The sequence below is a fragment of the Salvelinus fontinalis genome, chromosome 18 (assembly GCF_029448725.1).
Source record: "Salvelinus fontinalis isolate EN_2023a chromosome 18, ASM2944872v1, whole genome shotgun sequence".
NCBI classification, from domain to species: domain Eukaryota; kingdom Metazoa; phylum Chordata; class Actinopteri; order Salmoniformes; family Salmonidae; genus Salvelinus; species Salvelinus fontinalis.
In genome coordinates, this window is record NC_074682.1 from 36,126,162 (window position 1) to 36,138,859 (window position 12,698).

The 12,698-nt window shown below is 41.6% G+C and overlaps 1 non-coding gene across 1 annotated transcript; it reads left to right on the plus strand.

The window, feature by feature from the left end:
• Positions 1–11,500: 11,500 nt before the first annotated feature.
• On the plus strand, positions 11,501–11,590 carry trnar-ucu (transfer RNA arginine (anticodon UCU)). The gene is given in 2 exon segments: positions 11,501–11,537; positions 11,555–11,590. It is a non-coding gene; the product is annotated as a tRNA-Arg (tRNA).
• The last annotated feature ends 1,108 nt before the right edge of the window (positions 11,591–12,698 follow it).

The following is a 12,698-nucleotide window of genomic DNA, read 5'->3' on the forward strand; positions in this document are numbered from 1 at the left end:
CACACAGTCCACACACACTGGAGGAAAGGGGGTTGGGGAAGTGTAGGCGGGGGTACACATTACTGATACCCCCCTTGTGGAACCTTCAGTTCTGCCCCCCTCTGCTGAGGCTGTTTCCTCCCCATTCCCATCATTCCGTTTGGCCTTCAGTGTTGAGATGACTGGGGTTTCTATTGGAATATTCAGATTTTTAAATGTGCAGTTTTATCCAGCCTCATGTTTTTGGAAAATCTAGAAAATATAAATAGATTATTTAAAAAAAATGTCCTGCTTATAAGAAAAGGTTACTGTGAAATTAATTGGATAGATTCTCGTAAGATGAATGTTCTCATTAAAAAATCATTTAATGAAAATTTGAATGTAGAAGTTTAATTTTCCTAAGTGTTTTGCTTATCATAAGAATTGTTGTTTTAATAAGTCTTGTGTGACTCCCATTTTTCTTGAACTCTTCTTTTTTTCTGTGGCTGCAAAGGCCATCAATCATGGCGTGCTCTCGAGAGTGGGACGGTGCTCACGCGTTACACACAGATAAGTCATACAGGCGCAGGATATTAGTCGGATCAGCAGGGGAAAAGAACAGTGAGGGTTCACCGTGCGGTTACGACACGGACGTACATGCACACGGTCATATGGGAGATTGATTTTTCTAGGCAAATCCATTTACCATCGGCCATTGCTGTTTTCAGTATGTCTCAAGAAAATACGAGACGAGACAGATAAATTGTCAAGTTTCTGCACCATGCACTGTACTAGTCACTTCCCTTCTCCTCTCTCTACCTCCTCCATCGCCCCCACTGCTCTTTTTTATTAGTGGTTTATTTATCAATGTTTTAGTTACTGTCGCTGCTAATTTCTGCCCGAGTTTGTCTTCATTACACCTCTGGAGTCGTTAGGAGAGAGCGTGCTGCTGGGTTATGTAGAGGCACCACACTGCTTCTCACTCACTTACTATGGTAATTCTCTGGCTTGGTCATGGCCTACCTCCCTCTGCAAATTTAAACCACCCCCCACATTTTATCAGCTGCAAGTTATTTGTTTTCCAGTCTAACCCAGTTTGTCTCCTTCAGTAAATGTGGATTTTGTCGATGTTAAGGTTGGGTTGGCCTGAAAAACTAGTTCCCTCACCACCGGACCTAAACTGTCCCCAACTGTCCACATAGAGGCCAAGAGACTATTGGCTAATGCTAGTAGATCTGCTGATGCATAAGTTGTGTCATCATTATGAGCAGGTGAAGGTTCAGTGGAGTCTTACCCAGAGGCTTATAGAGAAAGGTATGCTTCAGTTCTCAACCATTCTCCAATCCTTACTGAGAGGAATAGAATGTCTTTAATAAATTAGACACTGGGCCGACTGTGTGTGCGTGTGTGCTTGTGTGTGTAGTGTACGTGTGTGTAAGGCAGCAAGTTGAAACATTTGATAGAAATGTCCATTGTATGCAAAGGAAAACGCTCCACATTATGTATAATTGCAGGTACAACTCTTATGGGTTGCATGCAGAACCCTCTGTGGAAAAGGTTCTACATGGAACCCAAAATAGTTCTTCCTGGAACCAAAAGGGTTCTACCGGGAACCAAAAAGGGTTCCTCAAAGTGTGGGGACAGCCAAAGAACCCTTTTAGGTTCTAGATAGCACCTATTTTTCTAAGAGTGTATACTTGAAGATATACTGTATATTGGGGAAAAGCAGCCTTGGTAAAAGCACACCAGCAGAGAAGAGTTTATTGACTAAATGTTAAGCTGGCATTATCAAAAGAAGGCAGACTTATTTATGGGGCGGGGGCAGTGGGATAAACTCAGTGAGTTATGTGTGAACAAGCCTTAGCACCGTATACAGCAGACAGATATCCTGCTGCCTTGTCTCAAGTCTCTATGGGTTGAGAGCAGTGTGCATTGTGGTGCGGCCAGTACTCTTTGTGGTATTTCAGAGGCTGTGGTACTGGCTGTGGTAAGCGATGATGACAGATTCTGTTCTCTGAGTTTACAGATGGTATTCCTGAAGTAGTCTGTTCCTCTTTTTTTTCAGCTTAAAATTATTCATTTGTTCTGAGCAATGAGCTGTCTAACTGACAGAGCACCTATAAGTTGCTGCCCTGCTCAGGTGATACTTGTGATTGGGTTGATGGATGAGAAATGGCGGTGGCACGTAGATGGTAGAGGGCGAACCAATCCCTCACTTAATTAGAAATGCTGTGATTTCACTGTGAGTGCAGCTTTTAAAAACACATTCAGATCTGAATATGAGACCTGCCTCCGCCAAATGTGACAACCTTCATATGTGTGTTGCCAGATGTTGAGGATGCTGTGAAAAAGGTACATTTTAAGTCATATGATTAACTTTAAAGGCATATTCATGACTCTGGCAAATACTGTATGTCGAATCAACCTACGGTCCACCACTACATCCTTCTCATATACCTTAAGATCTGAAAATACTTTCTGGATAGGTGTAAGCAATATGGAGGTAAATTGAATAGAATAGTACTTTGTTAGTCCATCCATTACTACAGAAATGTGTCTCTTGATCTACTCCTATTCTCCTTCGACAACACATATCAGCTGTTCCCCTGGAGGGTGGATGGTTACTGCGTTTCTCAAGGGCACAACGACAGTGGATGGTAGCTATCATCTGAAGCCAGTAGCGCTCTGGTTTCCAGTTCAGTTCCCACCTTTATCATCCGGCCCAAGATTTGAACCAGCAAACGTTCAGCTACTGGTCTGCCTCTCAGTGTTTTGGGCTTAACATCCTACCAATATCATTTAAAACCTTTCAGATCAGACAGGGACAATAAAGAAGTGTAATGGCCGGTAGGGGTTATAGGTCTCCTTGGTTTTCTATCTTTCTCTCTCTTACCGATCCATCTAAGGGCTCAACTAGGTCAACAAACAAAAAGCAATTAAGTGGGGCAGCAGCCTCCTACAGGGAGTGGGTAATTAGAGAGCGGTGGGGACAGCTTCATTCTAAATAGGTACTAAAAGCCCCATCCATCATCTCCAGGGTGAAGGCTCCCTGAGAGAGAGAGAGAGAGAGAGAGAGAGAGAGAGAGAGAGAGAGAGAGAGAGAGAGAGAGAGAGAGAGAGAGAGAGAGAGAGAGAGAGAGAGAGAGAGAGAGAGAGAGAGAGAGAGAGAGAGAGAGAGAGAGAGAGAGAGAGAGAGAGAGAGAGAGAGAGAGAGGAGAGAGAGAGAGAGAGAGAGAGAGAGAGAGGAGAGAGAGAGGAGAGAGAGAGAGAGAGAGAGAGAGAGAGAGAGAGAGAGAGAGAGAGAGAGAGAGAGAGAGAGAGAGAGAGAGAGAGATCTTCACATGTTGGAGACTGAGGAGGAGGGATGAAATGGAGGGATTTAAGAAACAGAAAAGACAATTGAAATGTGTTGATTTTCATGTACATGTTCATGTATTTACTAAACGATCGGGCAATGGGTAGAAAAAAATTCAACAAATTTACCACTTACCATTATTTGGGCAACAATTTAGAAGCTTAAAACCACTGGAACAGTGGTAAACTTGCCTGGTATTGGACGCAAGTGTATCTTGTTGCTACCAGGAAGATGGTTCGGGAGGCAAAGGAAAATTGAAGGGCCAAAGTTGGAGAATTACCGAACATCTGTCACGACTTCCTCCGAGGTCGGTCCCTCTCCTTGTTCGTTCGGCTGTCCACGTCACCGGTCTTCTAGCCATCGCCAATCCACCTTTCATTTTCCATTTGTTTTGTCTTGTTTTCCGAACACCTGGTTTACATTCCCTCATTACTCATCTTGCATATAACCCTCTGTTTCCTCCCCCCCCCCCCATGTCTGTGTGTGGAATTGTTATATGTAAATGTATGTGTACTCCAGGCTGGTTTGCGTCGGGTTATTGTAACCCGTGTGTGTTTCGTTTTCTGAGTACCGTGTTTTGTTCGCCTCAAATAAGTGCTCCGTTTGCTACCCATTTCTGCTCTCTTGCGCCTGACTTCCCTGCAGCCAGTTACGCACTCCTTTACAACATCTTTGGTCACCAAGTCTCCAAATCTACAATTAAATGCCACCTCCATTCCAATAGTCTCTTGGGAATGGTCTATTTTGAAACCAAAAATAATAAAAGCATTTGATATTTTTTGAGAGACTTGGGATTTTAATTCAAATCGTGTGCAGCATATTTCATAACCACCCCAAACTCTACACCCCCAGTGGCTCTGTGACGCCCCCCTGACAACTGTGAGTCGAGGAAATGTCTGGTTGCGGCAACCAATCAAATCGCCGTCTGCAACCAAGACGTAACAAAGAATTGCACTCGCCAACCAATCCGAGACCCCAGTGCAAGAATTGAGAACAATGAGAACAGAGCTATAGAATTGTCTGGCACTAGAATAGGGGCATTTCCTCTCCATCTCTACCGTGAACATTTCATTCAACAGTAAAGTTTTTGCTGCTTACGTTATCTTTTTCTGAAATCAGAAGTTTTGTTGTCTGCTGTTTTCAATTATAATATCTAGCACTCGCAGGTAAGATCAGTGCATTAGGCACATTAGTACAGTTGTCCAACAATTTAGCTAGCTAGCGAGCTAACTAGCTACAATACTTGCAGTAACAGTGTATTTTGACAGATTGTCAAAATAGTCTACTGTCAGCCCCAATAATTTCACACTAATCTAAAATCATTAAGTGTGTGATTTTATAGCAGGCCTATGTTTTGTCACACCCAGTTAACTATTAGATAATAATCCTTAACTCATTTACTGTGTGATATTAAATAAACATGCACTTTTTTTCCCTATTGTGTTGAGATGTTAAGTAAAGGTTAGGCACTATTCATTAATGCTCCATCTATAGATCCAATCTGCACACTGTGATTACATTTTACATCTTATACTCACCATTACAATCTTTTCCCGTTATTTCCATAACAGACATGGAGCAACCCATCTTCAAAAAGTTGCCACATGGGAGCCTTGTCCTGAAAGACACCAGTTTCTACAGATGCACCATTGAGAGCATCCTGTCTTGCTACATCCCCACCTTTAAAGGCAGCTACGCCGTCCCCTGGAAGATCACAAAGGACTTCAGCCACGGCCTGTTCTCTCCGCTTCCGTCTAGCAGATGGTAAGAGCATCCACCTCCATGCCATAAGACTGCTGAAAAGCCTAGCTGTCCACCTGCACAACCTGCTGTTCACCTGCACCTTAAGAGACTATTTCCGCTGACTCTCTGTAACAGCATTGCTTCCGTCCCTGTCCTTGCCTCAACCTGGGCTCGATTCAGGGACCCTCTGAACATTTTTACAACTTGTCACCCACAAAGCATCGTTAACTATCGCTCCACAAAAGCCGCGTCTCTTGCACATGCATGCATGCACACTCACTCACGCACTACCATCACTGCTGCTATTATTTATTACTGTTTATATGTACTGCTCACTTTATCTACTTGTTGACATAGCACATTTCATACTACATACTGTTACTGCTAGTTTTACTCCTACTTTTGAGAGATAGCCCTAATAATAGACTAAAGGAGCCTAACATTACTCCTTATAGTCCAAGGATCTTGGATGTTCTGTTTAAAGGTGAATTGGCTCTGGAAGCCAAAAGAACCAAACACTCCATCTAAACGTGAATCTATTCTCAATTGCGGTACGGTTCTAGAAACATAAATCCCTCTACCTTCACATCACATCAAAATCATTTCACAAATGCAATACACACTTACTGTAACCACTGTTTTAACTGGTTTTAACACAGTTGCAGCCGACAGTATTTTTCAGTGACACATTTGTGGCATCCGTCTTCCGTTTACACACAGCTGTTAGCAGACGCATATAGCTAATTAGCACAGGTAGTCAGTTGGCTCTTGTCTTCTGTGTTTTTTCCGTAAACACCAGTGGCGATTTTAGCATGTAAATCTTGGTGGGGCAAAAAAAGAAGAAGTGGGATGCATGCCATCAAAGCCGCTACACAACACTAAATAATACATTAATTGCACTATAACGGTGACAAGCAGTGCCAACACAAACTGTTAGGTCCTACATAAAGCTGTCCCAACAGCAGAGTCCAAACAGCAGTCCTGTCACGTTCCTGACCTGTTTTCCTTTTTCTTGTATTTATTTAGTTGGTCAGGGCGTGAGTTGGGTGGGTTGGTCTATGTTTGATTTTCTATGTTTGGATGTTTGTGTTCGGCCGGGTATGATTCTCAATCAGAGACAGCTGTCAATCGTTGTCCCTGATTGAGAATCATACTTAGGCAGCCTGGATTTCACGTGTGTTTTGGTGGGTGTATGTTTCCGTGTCTGTGTTTGTTGCACCACACGGTACTGTATCGGTTTATGCACTTCGTTTATTTGTTTTGTTAAGTCAGTTTCAGTTTCGTTATAATAAATCATTATGAACCCTAACCACTCTGCGTATTGGTCTGATCTGTCTCGCCTCCCCTCGCCCGAGGAGGAGGAAGAATATGATGATAGCCGTTACAAGTCCCAACACCTTACTGCTACACCTAGCTATCAGCGGAGTCTTGTCTGGTAGCAAAACAGTTCCTTCAGCCTCATTTACTGCCTTTTAAAAAACATTGCTGATATGGCTGACTTACTTAAACAAACGCGTTTTCTGCTGACAATTGAGATGTACAAACTATGGCATAAGGGGATGACGAGCGGATAAGAGGCAATCCATAATTTCGATTAAGACATTAATGAGCGAGCTAGGATGGACGTAGTCAATATAACTATTTGTTCAGCACTTTTGAAATGTACAGCGACAGAATTTAGAACATGGGCTGTTCTTACAGTATTCTTCCTGTACACCAAGTCAGAAACGTAGGATAAATAAAGGGGGCATTTAAGCAGACAATGAAAGCTCTTACAATATTCGATGATTATATTTCACAAAAACATGTGCATCACCAAGTCAGAACAGTAGGCGAAATTAAGTGGTGAAAATATACCAAATTATTAGGGTGAGGCACATGGGCTACTAACAGCTTACTATACAACATTCACTTAGTATTACTTTCTTAGCTACAGTATACATATCTCCCTGGCATATTACATAATTTATGCAGCAGCATACAGTACAATACATTTTTGGACTCACATTGTTGTGCTGTGCTCACTTGAACAGGAAGGGGGTGTGGCGGTCCTTCGTGGGCAAATTTTGTCATCAAAGTCTGGCATTCTCTGGATTCATGGTGCTTTCAAGACAACTGGGAACTCTCTTTTTTAAAAGGTTGAATCATGATGACGTCAGTGAGCTTCAAGTCGTAGCTCTAGAAAGAGATCCCGAGTTCCCGATTTACAATTCCGAGTTGGATGAAAGTTCAAACGTATTTTCCCAGTCGTAGTTCGTTTTTCCCAAGTTCCCAGTTGTTTTTATCTCACTAAAGTCAGATTTTGCAGTTCCGAGTTAACAGTTGTTTTGAGCGCGGCACAAATCATGCTTCATTGACGGCATGGCCAATGTGGAATGTCAATCATTTTAAACTAGGAAAAGAGACCCTTAATCTTAGACTTGGGACCACACAGCCACTCCACTGAATAGCAGGCTAATGATTGCTTTGCAATGCTTGCAGTTAGCCACTGATTGCTTCCAAACCACTAATTGTTGAATTTGTGATTTCCAACTTGTTGTGTTGTTTATGGCCGATGAGCACCGATACGTTTTATTTATAATTTCACTTAATTATTTCTCTTCATATGACAAGGATTAAAAAGGATTTGCCAGTAGATTGTCGACTTGATTCATGATGATGACTGCTAGCTAAGGTTTTGAAAGTAAGAAAGCTACTGTAGATATAACGTGATTTGATGTTATTTTATCTTTGGCCAATGACCTTGAGCTTTCTTGGATGGGCACTTCTAATGTAACTCTGTGGAAGCACTCAAGGGGTTTAAATTTTCGAGCTCTACCCTTAGACTTGGTGGTGACGTAGTGTCCCCATGATTGACAGAACACTGAGCCAATCACGGCGCAATGCTCCGTATGTTCTGCTGGCTTGCCCCACCACCACCACCACAGAAAGCACTTTATTTCTTAAATCTTTTTATTTACTCTGCCCCACCTGCCCTGAATGACGGGTCGCCACTGGCAAACACAAGCTGTAACATGGAGATATGGCCCTGTGGTAAGACTAACCCCATATAGGTGTGTATCAATTTAACCTTTTGTTTTTTGTTTTGTATGTGAAAGATAAGGTCCTTATGGTTCCAAAACCGTACTGCAAGCGGTGCACGTTAATGTTCAGACCGAACTTCGGGGCTCTTAGCAACTTCCCGTACAGAATACGCCTTTGTCCAATGACTCTTACGTGTAATGGAATTGAACTGCGAGTTTATGACCTCCACACCTGTGCCTGGCTGGGCCTCTGTCTGGGACCTCCCCACCTGTGCCCGGCTGGGCCTCTGTCCATTCTCCACATCTATGCTCGGTTGTCCCTCAGTCAGCTCCTTGTCCTCTGTTCCTTACGGCTGGGCATTCTGATTGGAGCTAACGATCAGTCTCTCTCCATTTTAAGTTAATTATACAAAATTGTAATTATTTGTGTTCAATTGTTTGTCCCTCTGTGGTGTTTATGACCTCCACTAGAAAATAAAGGAGAGCCGCACACTCTAGGAGCTCAGATGCAAAAATATTTAATTACCAACGTTTCGACAGGCAAGCTGTCTTCATCAGGGTACAAGTTTATGACCTCCACACCTGTGCACGGCTGATCCTCTATTTTTCAAGCTTCTACAGCATCACTGTTCATTGATGTATTAGTCAACAGTGTTCTCCCCTTCCACTTAATTTACTCTGAGCACAAAACCCCTTAGCTGAATGCTGTAATTACATTCTGATCAATTAATGTCAGTCTTTGAATGCGCCATTGTATAAACTATTTAATTTTCCTGAGTGTGTGCTGTGCACTGATTAAAAAAATAAATAGAGTATATTTGTCATTCTCACATCTTCCTCCAATTATGTTGTCTTCAATTACTTCCTTGATTTACAATCAAAATAACTTAGCTAACATTACTTTTTCGATGGGATCATGATATTACATGTATAGATTAAGCCCTTTCTCTAAAACTGGAATAAACAAGATTTAACTCCTGTGGTGTTTAGCCTTCTAATGTACCCTTCTACAAGTTCAAATCCTGACGAGAGTGAGTGGTTTGACAAAAATAGACAGGTTTCATATTAAAACGTTATGAAGGATGATATATGTTGGCAGAAGCCCAATGCTTTTCTACTCTCATGTTTTCAAAGTAAGGAAAAGAAAGCATGAGAAACACAATTCTAGGCTAAATACAGCAGCTATCTCAGGACCGTGTCGGCCAGTATGTTCATTTTTGCTTAAAATAAATTCCCGGTGAATTCGCCACAATTATTAATTCCTAGTTTTACAACCTCGATTGATGAACAATATCCTTGTCATGGAAAGTGCATTGGACTTCTAAGTAAAGGGTTGAACTGATTCAAAGGTTGTGGGCTCGAGTCCCACTGGAGTTTAGGTTTTGACCTGTTGATAGTAAAACATGAGTGGCCACACACACCAGTGTCGAAGGAAGGATGAAGAAACGAACCTCATACCTACTGTAAAATATGGTGGTGAATCTTTGATGTTTTATGGCTGTTTTGCTTCCACTTGTCCTGGGGCCTTTGTTAAGGTCAACATAATCATGAATTCTACCAAGTACCAGGTTATTTTAGCAAAAAACCCGGTTGCCTCTGTCAGGAAGCAACTTGGCCGCAAGTGGATCTTCCAGCAAGACAATAACCCCAAGCACACATCCAACTCCACAAAGAAATGGTTAGTTTACCACAAAATAAACATTTTGCAATGGCCATATTTGATCTTGTAAAGGGTTGCGTCAATCAAATCTGGTATCAGGATAAAATGTGATTCAGAGTCACCGAATATACTTTAAGTATTTTTATTTAACATAAGCGATAAATGGTAAATGCAATTTTCGTATATACGGGTTCACTGTATCACCACGCAGGGTAAAGCAGAGAACTGACGGAAATAGTACAGACATCTTCTTTTATACTGTGACAAGCCAACTCTAAAGTTGGAACTACCTCTGTCACAGTATAAAAGAGGCTTAGCGTGGTTTAAACTTGCTAGCCTATCGGTGGTGCCCAAGCTGGTCCCAGCCCCACAGCCCTCAGGATTAAGATGTCCGGAATGGTGTTTGTGAAGATTGAGCTGAGTTGTCGGTTTCTACACATTCCTCAGTTCCTGTTTTCTTGTTATTCAGCATTTTTCCTACACATTCCTCAGTTCCTGTTTTCTTGTTATTCAGCATTTTTACATCTTGTCTCAACCTTGTGGTTTGCACAGTCGACAACCTAGATTAACAACAGCTTTTCTGCAGTCACGCTATGTTTTGTGATTAACATGTCCTATTTCTATAAGGCATATATTTTTGTTAAAAAGAGAAAAAAACATCCTTCACATCTGGAAAGATTTTGTATGGAGGAATGGCCTACCAATGTGTTCTCCAATCAAATAAAACATTTTTGAAAAAGGCTCAGTGCCGTTATCTTTGCAGGGGGAGGGTGCCAAAGTATTGAAAACAGGGGTGCCAATCATTTTAACACATTTTAAAAAACAAAGTTAAACCAAATCTCCTTCTCTGAGCAATTGTATTAATGTAAAATAATCATATAATTTTTTTTGCATACAATATAGCTCAGTATTTGAATTATTTATTTCATAGTCTTTTTTGCTCATCTTTATCAAGGGTGCCAATCATTTTTACCTGACTGTGTGTAGCCTAGGTATGTATACAATAAGAAAGTGTTCGCACAGGTGAGAGTAGAGCACACGGTTCTTTCCGCCTCACTAGAACAACATGGAATACACGTCTCTGCATCCTTTCTAAGGTAATCTTTTGCAGGGAAACTATGTATGTTATATCATGCAATAAATGGGAACCTCACTCAACCAAATATCTATCTACTTTTACTCTGATAAGCCAATTTTATGTGGAAGCGTCATGAACCGCGCCAAGGCCAGCGGTCATCGCTGTGTGAGCGGTGTTCCACAGCTCTGTTCTCATTGGCCAATTCATGGTAACGTCTTGGTAGCGGTGCCGTCTCTGATTGGTTGGTGAGGGCAATTCTTCGTAACTTCTTGGTAGGAACAGGGATATGATTGGTTTTCGCTACCAGAAATGTCCTCGACTGACTGTCTCAAACCGCCAGTACAATATTGTAACGAAAGACCATCAATTTCATAATATGTAAGAGATGGTACTGTGACTGTGCTGGAGTAATGTAACGGTTGTGATGAGTTTATAATGGGTCTATGTAGGCTAATAATATGTGACCAAAAAACTTGAGTTATTGTAGGCTACAGCTTGGGTCATCTATTTTGAAACCACCCAAAATAAAAGCGTTTGATGGATTTTTTTGACTTTGGATTTTACTTCAAATCGTGTGCAGCCTATTTCGTAACTGCCCTAACATTGACATAGTGTGTAGGTAAAAAGATGGGCATGTTTCAAGGCCGAGGGTCGTATTTGAAACTACTTCCCCAATATTCAGTGGCTCCGTGGCGCAATGGATAGCGCATTGGACTTCTAGGTTAAAGATCGTGGTGATTCAAAGGTTGTGGGTTCGAGTCCCACCGGAGTCGAATTTTTTGACCTGTTGATAGTGAAACATGAGTAAAGAATGACAATGAAACATGAACATTTGCGAATACGCAAAATGTGCTTAACCTCAGCTATAATAATAGCCCGACTGTTCATCTCCATTGATAAGGTGAAAGCCTCTATCTACACACACCGTAGCATAATCTTTCGCTGAAATTCAAGAAAGATTCACCAAAAGTTGTATACTTTTAATTAACGTCAGATGTCGGGTAGCTGTCATAGTCAATAACCAAATATGCGATTCTTTACTATGCATACAATCTTGAAACATGTTAAAATACTGTGCAGGCAAAAGTTGTTTGCGAACTGCTTGTTGCTCTCGACGTGCTCGTTCAGGATTACGCAGCCTGAAGGCCTGCGTAACAGTGCACGTGGCATAGTGGGTGTGGACTCGGAGTTGTCAGCTGGTGCTGGAAAATACTTCCAGGCAAACAGTGTCGGAACAGAGAAGTGCAACGAAAACCCATCAGTCACCATGAAACATAGAACCTCTTTAGTAGGTTGCTAAAAAACACATAATCAACAGAATAATTCCGCTATGAACAGCAGATATTGAACACACGCAATGGTGCCCCAATCTCGGATAGAATCTCCATAAATAGAAAGCATGAGCTGGATAGCCTATATCCCACTAGGAATTCCCAGTGTAGTTCATCAAGTATTACTTTTAACAGAGGTTTACTACTGAGTAGTATCAATACCAGAACATAAACAGGTATGCCGTCATGTATTAGCAAATACTGACCACGTTGTTCTTGAGGTGACATTTGGTTCTATTCTTATTTCCAATTGAATTGTGTGGTTATAACAATGCAAAACACTTAAATACGGATTAGGCAATTCTGCGTTTGAATGCTGCTAATTTATACTGCAGAGACGTTAACTTCTGGCAGGCAGAGAGAAGCTGCATGTTTGCGTTCAATCCGACTGAAAACAATATTTCACTCTCTCACAGACTTGCAACATCAGCTCGCTCTAGATTGAAGCCTCTTTGTACGCTGGCTGTGGTCTCACAACTAAACATAGGCTATTATATTTGACTAAAATCCGTCCCACTCCATTTAGTATGAAATGTTACTTTACATTAGA